Source organism: Equus asinus, chromosome 5 (assembly GCF_041296235.1).
Source record: "Equus asinus isolate D_3611 breed Donkey chromosome 5, EquAss-T2T_v2, whole genome shotgun sequence".
In the NCBI taxonomy this organism is placed as follows: Eukaryota; Metazoa; Chordata; class Mammalia; order Perissodactyla; family Equidae; genus Equus; species Equus asinus.
In genome coordinates, this window is record NC_091794.1 from 39,306,506 (window position 1) to 39,320,307 (window position 13,802).

Consider the following 13,802-nt stretch of genomic DNA (forward strand, 5'->3'; position numbering starts at 1 on the left):
ATGTCTCCTTTTTGGTTTTTCCCTGTGGTTGTCTTAAGGGATTTGCTCTGTTTTGTATTAATTGGACTCATACGTCCTAACCTTTCTTCATCACGGGACAGGGAAAACCAGATGACAGGCCCTACCGAAAAGGAACGAGTCATCTGTTTGGCTTCAGGAGAGAGGCACTGGCTGTGTGCTATGTTCTCAGGGCACATCAGTAATTTTTAGGCTAGCAGTTTACGTTCACATTGAATAAAAGAAACTTTGTCACGTAAGATTTGCCAATGGCGTGTTTTGGGCGAGCACTAGTGAAATACACGATAAAAACAACCCCTTGAATTGTGTTATGGTTGCTTAAATTCTGCAAAGTTCAAGCACATATTTCATATTTTTAAAAAGAATGCGTATTTTAAAACTGTAGAAACTGGCCTTTCTGCCACTTTGGCATGCTGAGCTTGCCCTTCTTGGAAGTCTTTCTATGAATCCTCATCTGCCTTTCATTTACCTTCTGGCTTTTTGTTTTGCTGGTATCACAGATATAATTTTTCTATAAAACAATATTGTCCAGTGTCTGTTTTCTAACCACCAGGGCAGGCTGCCTGACCTGCAAACCCAATTCTTCAGTCATCGTCAATATAACTTAATATTCACCATTACAATGTATAGAATTGGGAGATGATAATAGTATTCACAACACACTGCAGTGGTTTGTGGTAATATACTCTGGTTCCGCACTGGGTGTCCCAGAATGCTTTTGGAGGATGGAGTCAATATTCCAACTGCCTTGCAATACTTTAAGGAGGCAACGGCTGTTTTGCTGTTGTTTTTTTAAAGAAAAGTACCCTAAAAACAGTTTGAAGTATATATTCTACTTCCAGTTCATTATGCACTAATTTGGTTTTTTCAAAGTTGGCACTCCCTGTCCGAACACTAGGTCAAATTCTGAAAGTTAATTTTGTCACTTTCTTATTAAAATATGTTTCTTAAATAAAAATATAATTGACAAAAAGGTAATAGAAGTGGATGGTTATTCAACTCCAACAGACTGAGGGAAAAGAAAATCACCTTTGCGAAGCTTAACTTTCTCAGAATCAGATATTGGTCCAAGCTACAGTTTCACGTCCCCCACCCGGCTGCCAGAAGGGCAGTGGGAGAGGGAAGGGCGATGCTGGAGATAATTGGTGGTTTCTCATGCAGTTCTGTTTACCTCGGAGAATGGCTCAGATTCACGGGGTGGCTCATCTGTTTGTTTCCCAGGAGTGTCCTCCTCATCAGGTACAAATGACTTGTTGTTCCCCCTGTCCCGTCTGCCTCCTTGGTGACGGACAGACGAGAACTGTTCCCTGTGCTCTGGGACTCTAATGTGATCTGGGTCTTGCTGGTGGCAGGAGGGTGGGGGGGACATCGAGGGGAACAACGGGAAGTGAACACTAGGGGAACTACAGCCTTTCTTGGAAAAGAAAGTGGGTCTGTGTTCCTGGGCTAATGCCCTTCTCTCACGTCTGCTATAATATTGATCTAGCTGTGATTTAGGATTCGATGTTAACATCACCCTCGTCAGTGGGAAAGTGAGCCAGGGAAATGGAGAACTTGGTATTTCTTCTGATGAAGCAACTCAGGGAAACTAAATATTACAAGGAGGGTGGGGGAAGGAACGCCACTTCTCTGAGTCTCACAGCAGATACGGGAGCCTTGAAATGAATAGAAATACCTGTGGCTTTTATAGTTCCCCTATAACCAAGGAGCTTGAAGCTTCATTGTACATTAGTCAAAATGGCCCTGTCAGGGAAGGCGATCTCAGGATACACATTAAGCAGGAGGAAATTGAGGCAAGAAGATTAGCGACTTACTCAGATTCGCATGCTAATACCATTGACAGAGCTGGGGACTCACCACACCCCATTTATCCCATGACCTGTGGGTTGGAGGGACGGCCACCTCATGGGTGCTTGTGAGAGCTCATGGCTCTCAGCCCTCAAACAGTTCCACTATTTGCTTGTTAGCATGCCTTGAATTTCCACCGCTAGCAAGACAAGTGTTTGAACAAGTTATTGTATCTCTACAAGAACCTCCCTTAAAGACTCTATCAATAACCACCATGCTTTGAGTGTCTACTGTATGTCGCCTAAGCACTTCTTGTACAATATTTCTAATCCTTAAAATAGCCCTGCCATGTAAGCGTTAGTATCTTAATTGTACAGAAGAAGCAACTGAGGGCCATTTGAGTTCAAGGAATGTGCCCAAGGAGGAAAACTAAGTGCAGAGAATTTAAATAATTTATTCCAGGTCACACAGATAAGAAGTGCTGAAGCTCGAAATGGAGGGACATCAGATTCCAAAGCCTGTATTCTTTTTATGGAATTATGCTTTCTCTTTTAACCTTTTCTGGAGGAAACTTAAGCTAGTTGCACCTTTACCTGATAGTTTATCAAAGATTAACAGACTAATCACCTTGCAAACCAGAGCGAGATTGAGAGGAAGAAAGAGCGAGGGAGAGAAAGAGACAGAAAGAGAGAGAGAGAGAGGCAGGTGGTGGGTTTTAGGGAACTGCGTGGAGGAGAAGAGGGGAGGTGGCCTAAAATCAAAGGCGTACTTACCTCATGCATAATCATGCCTGGCCTCTGCCAAGTTTACTTCTAGGAGAGTGTGCTCCTACCCAGTGTTGCAACTCAGCTTTTTAGGCACATGCCAATTCAGGAGAGAATCCTCTAGGTGTCACATTCCCCTCATCACAGCCTTTCTATGCAGATGGACATGATTGTAACAAACTTTACCACACAGAGTGGTGCTCTTCAACACTTAGCCATCATTCCATTGCCATCTAGACTATGAGCTGCTCCAGGGTGAGGACTGTGTCCTACTCACATCTGAGTCACCGTTACAGTGTCCTGACATATATGAAGTATTCCACAAATGTTTGTATGAGAAGATAATTAGAGGCGTGTTGGTAATGACTTCAATGTCCTTTCTATCTTCATCACCATGGCCTAGAGGAGATGAAAAATTTGGTGTTGAGGCAAGAAGGAGTAGTTGGACCTTATCCCTAACTACATTTAACAGATATTTATTAGTAGCCTACTATGTGCAAAGTATTGTGAGAAATACAAAGATTTGGAAAATTCTTTGGTGGCACTTACAATGCAGGTGAAGAAACAGAAAGATAGAGAGCAACGTATAATGGAAATTATGGTGCCTAAGAGCATAATTCGATGAATTCTACAATACTGGTTCAGAGACACTATGGCAGAGTAACTGGTTAAGTCATTATGAGAAATGTTTAATAGAGAAGGTGACATATACGACCTTGACTTTGAAGACTAAGTGGACAAGAGGACAGGATGGCTGGGAGCTCCTTCCCTGTAAGTAAGGTCAACCAGAGGTGACTTCATTTAGAGGAATAGCAAATTAAAAAATACGCTTGGAAGATAGACTATATGGAGAGAAGTAGTGGTAGAGGATAGAGAAAAATAATTGATGGATGGCCTCAAACCTTATTTTAGAGGAAGAAGGAACGAGTGCAGATTTTTGAGGAGGAAACAAATGTGATCTGACTTGTGTTTCAGTCAGAGCCACCTATAGATGCTATGGAAAGGAAATTGCTCTGTGAAAGCAGGCAGGCTAAGTGATTTCTTGACTATTTTCTTTGATCCTAGAGTAAGAGTCCTTTGCGACATTTACTTTGCAGAGGCCATAAAACCACATCAAAACGAATCATGCACTATCATCCTCGAAGTTTCTGGTTCCAGTGGGCCTGATGCAATGCTAAGCTTTACTGAAATTTCAGGTAATCAGAGCAGGAGGGAAATCATTTTAGCAAACACAGGCCATTTGCGCGGAACACCAGATCAACTCACAATCAAAGTCTGTGTCGAGGAGAGCGAGAAGCATCACAGGGCATGTCGTGGAGAGCCCTCCTATTTCCAGTGCACAGTGTCAAGCTGAGTGGGGGTCCATTTTGTCTCACCCAGGACAGTTAGGACTTGAGACACCTTCTGCCGTGAATCTTGGTACCTCGGCCCCAGGAGCCCGTCGCCTGGTTTGGGGAGTTTGTGTTTTTGTTCCATCAGGCATAATGCTGCCGAGCACTTAGAGACACATTTTCCGCACAGTGTGGAGGGATTTAGTGGTCCAACTCCCATTCACGTTAATGGAAATCCCACCAGGAAATCTCCATGCTGGGCCACACTGAAAATTCACCCCTGATTGTTCTGTTTGATTTGTTTCACCTGTGTCTTCCTTCGTTCAGCTCTGAGGACGTTTGTGGGCTCCTTCACGCTGGCCTGAACTCAGCCCTGAGTCTTAATCCCATGTAGAAGGGAGGAGGCTCAGAGGTGTCTTTATTGCTGAAGAAAAGAGAGTACCTGGCTGGATTTAGTGTGGTTTTATTTGAAGCTATATTGCTTCTAAGAAAACCGAGGATCCCCTGGATGTTGTTCTCAGGACAGAAATTTGCTCATATTCAAAGGTGAATTTTGTGTTCTGTATGGGAGTGAGAGAAAGGGAGCGAATCCCCAGTATGACTGGGAAGACCTAGCTGCCCACTTGGGGATTCAGGGCACAGTGGAGCCCAATCCTGAGAAAACTCAGGCTGGCCAAGTGCCCATGCATGGAGAAGGCCCAGTGAGGGGACATAAACGACCTCACCCAACATATGCCTCGAAAGAGTGATCACTCTTCTCATGCCATGTGCCACATGTGGACTTTTGAGGGCGGCAAAGATTATTACTCAAGGTCCTGAGCAGTTGTCTATTTTTCCCTAGAATATATAGTTTCTTTAATTTAATAGTTTCTTTCAGAAAGGCTTGATTTGCTCTTGCCAATTAGGTACCACGACATGTTGATTATTGGATTTTTCTCTTCATGATGTTGGAATGTGATTGGCGGGTCTGACACCAGGACTCAGCTGACAAGTTGTTTCTGTCCTTGGCCGCTGTCACTTGTCCTGTCTGATTTCATGCTGGTCTGAGCACCTCTTGTCGTTATGCCCTTTCCATGTGCTCTTGCGTGCTGACAATTAAAGGAGCCCTAAAGATGTGAACTCTGACTCTTCCCGGAGGAGGTCAGCACTGCACATTCACCCAAGAGCTGGGAATCAACCTGATTCAGGATAGAGCTTGAGTCATAGCCTCCTCACCACCTAAAAGTGTGACTAAGACCATGGACTCTGGACTCAGACTACCAGGGCTGCTGTCCACTGATGCCCTGGAACAAATTATTTAACCTGTCCAAGTCATGGTTTTCACCTCTGTAAAATGTAGATAATAATAGTGCTGTGAATAGGCACAGGGGTAAAACTTAAATGAGGTAATCCATGCAAAGAACTTGGTACTGTGTCTTCTTCATAATAGAAGCTCAAAGAGTGATTACTATTATTAATTATCATTATTTCTGCAACTCCAAATAATGATATGGGTATTTTATATGTAGAAGCTGGAAGAATTTAAAGGAAACTTTGAGTCTGCCACTTTTCATTCTGTGTGTTGTCTGCTTCTTTATGTAATGTGTTCTTTAAAATATAATCTTTAAAAGTTAGCGCCAATAATAACAACAACAATAATAGCGAGGATATTGCACACATATAACATACTATGGTTTACTCCCAGCAGCCATGATACACTCTCCTCATTTCACAAGATAGGAAACTGAGTCACAGAGTGGTAAGTGGCTTCCTAAATGCACGTAGTTAACGTGCGATGTGACTGAGACTGAATCGCAATTTTTCTTCCTCTAAATACAGTGCGTTTGATGCTTGCAGGGAAAACACAAAATGGAAATAAAAAATAATACGATTTTCCAAGAAAGGGAAATGGGAGACAAAAAGTCGGGGAAAGCTGATGTAATCACCATCAGAAGCAGACAACAGCGTCGTTCTGATGCTCTTGTAAAGCCAATGATCTGGGACCTATAGATGTCTAATTGGAAATGGTTTGGAAAAACACAATTCTCAATCTGCAGTAGTAACTTGTTCCCCTAAGGGTGATTTCACTCTTAAGTGATCTCAAACTCTACCAAAAAGACATAAGCAAGAATGTTAAAAAAAAGAATGTTATACCATGGCCTTCCCAAGGAGCAGTACCTCATCTGCATTTTTGTCATCATGAATTATTTATTAAGAAACAAATTGCCCGTAGGTATACATTTAAAAAATGTCCACACAGACATTGACGGTCTCCTACAACTCATCGCTGTCTCTGCAAGTTAATAATCTAATGCAATTCCACAAAAGTAAATACATATACAAACAAAATAACATTATGCCTGATAGGTCAACAATAAGAGAGTTATGCTGTATGATTACGAGCCTCTGGATCTCCTTTAGGGATTTTATTTTCCAGGCCACGTTTGAGTCTAAATGACTTTCTGAACTAGGAGGAAAAGCAGCAAGTGGTGTGTAGACTATTTATTTCTTCAGCCTCTTGAGGACTGGTCTGAACTCTTGCCTTGCCGTGTATCTCAAGCACTGGTCGTAGAGTTGACACATACTAGATGCGGGGTAAATGAAATTGGGTAAATCAGATGAGATAACTGGATATGTACACATTAGTTGGACGTATATTGGCAAAGGGGAAACTTCTAAAATATCCTGAAAGACTTCAAGGAAGAGGCAACTATATTAAATAAAGGAGCTTGACCATGATGTCACTCCTGGTGAGCCTCCGTGGAAGTCTGGCCACACAATCTAAACTCTAAATTGCTGGGGGGAGGAAAACTAAGAATGTCCCTCGTATTCATTCTCAGAGGAGGAAGAGAGAGTCTTAACATTTATACTAAAAAAAACTTAGTCATTTTATTTCTGATAGGATTATTACCTAGTGAAATGAGATGTGAAAAGCTCACTTTATTTTGTTATATGTAGTCAAGCATGTGGCAGAAAGTTCAGTTAGTAGTTTAATTTACCAACAAATTAACTTTGGCCTCCGTCAATCACTTAGATGTGAGAAAAAGAAGGGTAGTGGAGACTGGTCCTTGGAAAAAAAAAACAGAAAGAATTTCTCTCACAAGGATTCTTCACTTCACTTAACTCTTTACCTCTTGCTTTTGAAAGCCATTTAAATAAAAACTTTAGTTGAAATAAGCAAAAGACAAACAGTCTCTTCAAAAATCCCCATAATCCAGAGTTTGAGAGCTCCTCAGTGTTCCAGAATCCCATGATCCCTTTTTCCCTATCTCCTCCTGAAGGGTTTTGATTCACTCATAAGAAATAACATCTCCTCTCCTTCAATGAATGTATTTCACACCTTCTCTTTAGATTCTGTGTTTTAACTATATCCACGCTCGGAACCAGTTTGACCAAGTTGCCTGATTTAGCGGTTACCAGGCAGAAGAGTCCCATTAGCTTGTATGCCAACCCAGACACAACAGGGAGGTGGCCACTGGGGCCTTGGTGGCTCCTAGTGAGAGATGGGGTTCTGTGAGCGTCATTTGGAGGGGAACTAGGACTCCCAGGAAGATACATCAGACCTAGATGTTCTTTTGTTAGATCTTGCTATTGTTTTATTTTTATTTATTTATTTATTTACTTTTGAGGAAGCTTAGCCCTGAGCTAACATCCTCTGCTAATCCTCCTCCTTTTTGCTGAGGAAGACTGGCTCTGAGCTAACATCTGTGTCCATCTTCCTCTACTTTATATATGGGACCCCTGCCACACCATGGCTTGACAAGCAGTGCATAGGTCCGCACCCGGGATCCGAACTGGTGAACCCCGGGCTGCTGAAGCAGAATGTGCAAACTTAACTGCTGTGTCACGTGGCCGGCCCCTAGATCTTGCTACTGTTTTAAAAGCTGTCTGTGACAAGGGAGAATGTGCATGCTAACAAATGTGTATACTCTCCGTTTCTTATATATGGTACTCCCATAGAAATGAGGATACTTTAGCCAAATTCATCATTCCGCACATATGCAAGCACCTACAGGCATTCCAGTCCTTGTCCTCTGTGCCAAAGACCTTTTCGTGCTCCCTCCCAGCAGGAGAAATAGAACCCAAGGAAGTTTTGCTACTGACTCCACTGTTTTTATTGGGTTTGTTTAATAAATGTTGAATTTACACGTAATAGGGGGATGAGGTTCAGGATGGATAAACAACCAAAGTTCAAGCGCAAAGTGCCGCAAAACACAAAGATTATGGGGCAGCATGCACACCGAACAGCTCTGCTAGGAAGTCACCCAGTTAAATCTATGGGTTTTAAGGTTTGTGTTACTTGTCGTGGTTGTTGGGGCTGTTTGTTTTGTGGCACCAATATTGCAGTTAGGGAGGTGCCTTATGTTATTTTTCTTCTTTGTCTACTTGCTAATGGTTTGGGAATCCAGTGCCCAACTTTGAATTGCATTGAATGTTTTGGTTTACTAAGTTTTTGATCAGAAATCAGAACCAGTTTAGAGAAATAAGGCTGATATCATAAATTTCTCTTACATGTCTGGTATTTCTTCAGTTGTAGCATCACTGTCCCTTTATCTTTCTGCATAATGTGGAAAGCAAGTCTTAGTCTTAGCTGAGGAGATGTGAAAGATTGAAAATTTACTCACCAGCTAATAATGTCACTTCCTCCAAGAACTAATAGTTGAGCACTTAATCTCGGCTAAGTAACTACTTCTTCTATGTTATTTCACTTGATCCTTATAAGAATCCTAAGAGGAGATACTATTGTTTTACATTTAACAAGCAATCAAGAGAAATTAAGCAATTTACTAAAGGCCACAGATTGTAAGTGACAGATGCAGGATTCAAACCCAAACAGTCTGAGTCCAGAGCCCCATGTTTAGCTGCTTTGCTATGCAAGTGCTTTATGTCATTTTTCATTCTCCATCCAGTCATTACATACTAATCTCCAACATACTTAGATGTTGACAGATCTGTGCTTTCTACTAGATTTTAAATATTTTAAGGCTAAGGATTATTTCCTTAATTAAGTGTGTAATCCCCCGCAGGACTGTAAATATAGTAGCTGCTCAATAAATTTTGATTAAATTGAATTCATTCTTAATACTCTTCATAATCTACATGTCCTCAATACACTAATGAACTAGCTACGAGTTCTCTCTTGAGCTCTCGACCAATTCTTTTAACCGCCTATGAGACATCTCCAGCTGAATGTCCTCAGCTGGTGCCTCCAGTGCAATTTGTCTCAAGTCCAGCTCAGTACCAACACAGATTAGTTTTCTTCTGTGTTCTCTGTCTTGCTTTATGGCCTTCTCATACACCATGTGCTCAATTAAAAACTTAGGAGCCATTTTCCACATCCCCATTTCCAACAGTCTTTCCTCATTATCAAGAAAAAATGAAGTCTTTTAGAAAAGCTATCACACACATCACATTTTAATATTCTTTCTTTCCTTTAAAATACATGTATTGAGGTGCTTGCCCTGTGGCCGAGTGGTTAAGTTTGCGTGCCCCGCTTCGGCGGCCCAGGGTTTTGCTGGTTCGAATCCTGGGCACAGACATGGCACTGCTCATCAAGCTGTGCTGAGGCGGAGTCCCACATGCCACAACTAGAAGGACCCACAACTAAAATATACAACTATGTACTGGGGGGATTTGGGGAGAAAAAGGAAAACTAAAATCTTAAAAAAAAAAAATACATGTGTTGAGCACCTGCTCTGTTTTAGGGGCTTTTGTAGGGACACGAAGATGAATAAGATGAGACCATCCTCCGAGAAGACATAATGTAGTGACAAGGGAAGAGGTTGGATATAAAGATGGATTACAGTTATTTATTTCTCTTACCCTAGAGAGAATATAGTTCTATGAAGGTAGGATTTAAAAAGATCTCTAATGTCTAGCACTGAACCTGACACATAGCAGGTGACACATGAAGGTTTAAGTAATAAATGAATTAAGCTACTGCCTAAATGGAATTATTGATTCCTTCCTTTATGTTTCCCATGATATGGTACTGATGCTAGCTCCCATCTAATTCTCATTTGTCTCTGGTTTATTCTGTGGTGGGTTATTGGATTTCATCTCTCAATCTAAATTATAAGCTCTCTGAGTCACGGGGATGGATCCGTAAACTCACGCTGTCCATCACAGTGCTTTAGGGTCAACAGACACTCAATACTTATTGAACTGAGTGGGCATATGGGCCCTATTGGTAGAAAGTATGGGAATCATGGAACACTCCAAACACTTTTACTTTTAACTTCTAGTTTGTGCTATGTTTCAGTAATGGGTCATTAACCTTGGACTGGTCTTCAGGGTTCCACCCGGATTATTTTATTATAGGACTGAGGTTAGGAAATGACCAGTTTAGGACAGGATCACTCACTGAGTTGGGAAAAGGCCACATGCTTCTTTTGAGTCAGGATTGGAGCTCCATTTAGTTAAGTGGTAGGTAAATAGTAAGTGGAACACACGAAAAGCTTGATGGTGTCTACTTGCAACTCAGATTTGCTGCAACCTCACACATGTACGAGACAGTGAAGAGGGAACCAATCAAGTTGTTGATTTAGTTATTTGGCACCAGAGTCAGCAAGATCCTTTTTTCCCTTAAGCAGTTAAAAAGAATAGCACATTGGAGAGAGAATTGCAAACACTGGTTCCTATAAAAGAATATGTGAACTGGTTCTGATAACGCCAACAGTTACCTGACACACATTCTTCCTATAGTGTTTTAACAAGCTGGACTATTTTTAGGGAAATTCTTTGCCTTGAACTAAATTTATGGCCTTAAAGTCTTCTTGTCTATTTTTTGTGCGTGCGTGCTCCAACGGTCCAATTTATAACTGACACCTTTACTACCTACCAGCATATCGGTTTCATCTCCCAGAGGAAGAGAACACCAGACCCTGTGACTAGTGAACTGGATTGAAAATCTAGTCTAATGCTGACAGATAAATGCACTAATTTTCTTCTGTGACCGGTCCTGCATTGCAGGGTGAGCCTGCTTCTAACAACTCCCTCAAAAGGCTCTGTAACCCGTCCAAAAGATGATGTCAAGTGCTACAAGGACCCAGGTCAGCCCGGCATCATAGGTAACAGTTACCCCAGTGATAAAGTTACCAGGCAGGTTTTGAATGAGATTGTGTTTTTAAATGAAAGACTGGCTGGAAAGGTAGACTTGGACCAAGCATTAATAGGGGAAAATTTGAGACAAATAGAGGTTAGCATTTGGTTTCTTTGTGTTGTTCAGCAAAGGTCAGAGAAGGTTCTAATACAGAAGGAACCCAAAGTTTCAATGAGGAGTCGTGGTGTTCCACTAATGTGTGAGCATGTAGCCTAGACGAAGTGAAGTCTGGGCTTAGTCAAGAGCTGTGTTGTGACATGGAAGCCCCAGTCATTCAACTGGAACTGGTCACTTAATTTGGATAAATCCCTGAGCAGTTGAAGACCTGCCGAGTGTCTTGTTTAATTTTATTCTACGGAAGAAGTAACACCCCTCTGCTCCCATGCCAACTGTTTAGGTCAAACGGGGAGGGAGGACGTAAACAGCAGGCATGGAAGCTGTCAGGGAGCCTCAGAGATTAACTTTATGGCTTTCCTCCTTTACTACTAGAGTCGTGGCTGTGGAGGCAGCTCATGAACCAACCAGAGTCCAAATGGCAACCATGTTCCCATTATCCATCTGTTGTGTTTCCTTACAAAGGTTTAAGTACAAGATTGATTGTGCATATCTGACAATGTGAAGTACCTCTGAGTAAAGAAACTAGAAACAGTTTCTCACTCCGGACAAAAGAAAGAAGACATTCATCCAGAAGACAAATGGTGAAAAGCCAGGCAGTAAGTACATAGAACATACCTGTGTTGTTAAAAAGAAGCTGTTTTGAGAAATCTGGAATTTGAAATCTCTGGGTTTAAAGTACCTCTACAAGTTGATTGAGAAAAAAATACTTCTCTCTTCAAAGCAAATATTACTAATGAGAAACCATGTCCCCACTGAAAGCAAGCTTTATGTAGAGAAAAGAATTTTAAAAGCACCAACCTAAAATTAAACTAACTGCAACTAAAAGGGAGTACCAGATTGTGTGCTCAAATGAAGAGTTTATTCCTGTTGGTATAAACAAAGTGAAAATATTTTCAATTTTAAAAAGACAACAAAAACTGGGAACTGTGTTGTGTGGATGGCAATCAACACAGGGATTAAAAACACAGACGCACGGAGCATCCGTGCTCTTGGGCTCCTCTCTGTGCAAGGTGGGGCTCGACTCACTGACACTCGCTGCTGTACAGCCCAGAAGATGCATTTCCTAACGCTCCACCAGCTGCTGCCCAGCCTGCTCCAACACAGGCTGCCCACACGGGCTCAGCCCAGCCCAGGAGAGACAGCAGGTCCACTAGGGTCAAGGCTGACCCCGCACCCTTCCCTGATGCCACCTGTTTCTTTCTCTGTGACCCTTCTTGATTGGGAAGAAAATTGTGTCGTCCATGGTTCCTGACTCTACAGGATTTTAAAAGGGTCTTTTTCTCTCCCTCTTTATCCTGAAAGGTGACTTTGCTTGAAATCTCCCCAGTAGGAAGACAGAGAAGTCAGAAAAATAATACCTTCACAGTATAGTGCTTCCCCTTCAAAGCCATTTCCCACACTTTAACTCATCTGATACCACACTATGAGGCGGCTGGGCAGGCATTCTTAAGCCCATTTTGTAGACGATGATCCTTAGGCTCAGAGAGGTTGTATGTTTTTCCCAAGCTCACACAGCCGGTAGGTGAAGTCCAGGGCAAGAGCACGGACTCCCAGTCTTGTACTTTTTCCAGAACACATCAGATTTCTTCACAATAAGTATATGTTGCTTTCTACAAAGAGCTTTGGGGTAACATAGATGACAAAGTGTGTTTTTCAGTTCTTGTTTACTTGTGTGCATTCTGCTACTGCTTTACTTTCACATTTCAAAGTGATTTATTTACTATCGATCTTCTTGAGAGGTGGGCAATTATGTTTTTATAGAAGTTTTCATTTAGATGACCATAGCTTTAGTTATATGCTATTTACGTGTCCTTGGGATCTCTCATTAGATATTTAGATAGATAGATGATAGATAGATAGACAGATATAGATAGATAGATAGATGTCAAACAGATATTACAGATATAGACTTTTTAGTATTGACGGTAATATATTCATTTCTATTTGTTTCCTGAAGAAATAGATTTACTGGATACTATCTTGTGTTTTTCTCTAAGTCTCATTCAAAACTTATGCAAACTGTTAATGCCCACAGATTTTTGAAACAAGAATTTAGGAGGAAATCTTAACCACATTACATCCAACATCTTCCAATGATTTTAAAGTCTCACTAGAGGGCACTCCCACTTCACGGCCAGGAGGCAGCAAGGACAAAGGACCGTAGTAGTCTGGATGCTTAACTCGTTGTATATACTATTTTGTTTTCTTTCCCACTCTCTCTCCACCTCTTTCTCACCCATTATATAAAGAACAAAGTGAAATCATACAGGTCTTCCTTTAAACATATGAACATATGAACCCTGAAAAACCAGCAGACATCTCCAACTGTGAATTATGGTTCACCTTGTGACACAGAGCACATTATTCGAAATCTTCTGCGTTGAATTTTTGGTTGTCAACACAAATAAGAGTGCAAAATATAGTGTGAGATGTTAGCTCAGGACATCAAGAAATATGTCCTTATTGGGCAATCCAGGCAGGAAAGCCAGTGGTTGCCCAGCGCTTATTTCCAGCTCCTAAGATCTTCATGGTCACCTCTTCGGGTAAATCTTTGGGTAAACCCAAATTACGAAGATGTGTGGGGGTCAGGAAATAGGATAATTAAAGAAAGATCCAAATAGACAATCAAATGAAATTGCTTTAGAGTAAATTAAACTTTAGGCCCTGCTTTCTAGTTCATATACTTTTATATATCAAAGAATC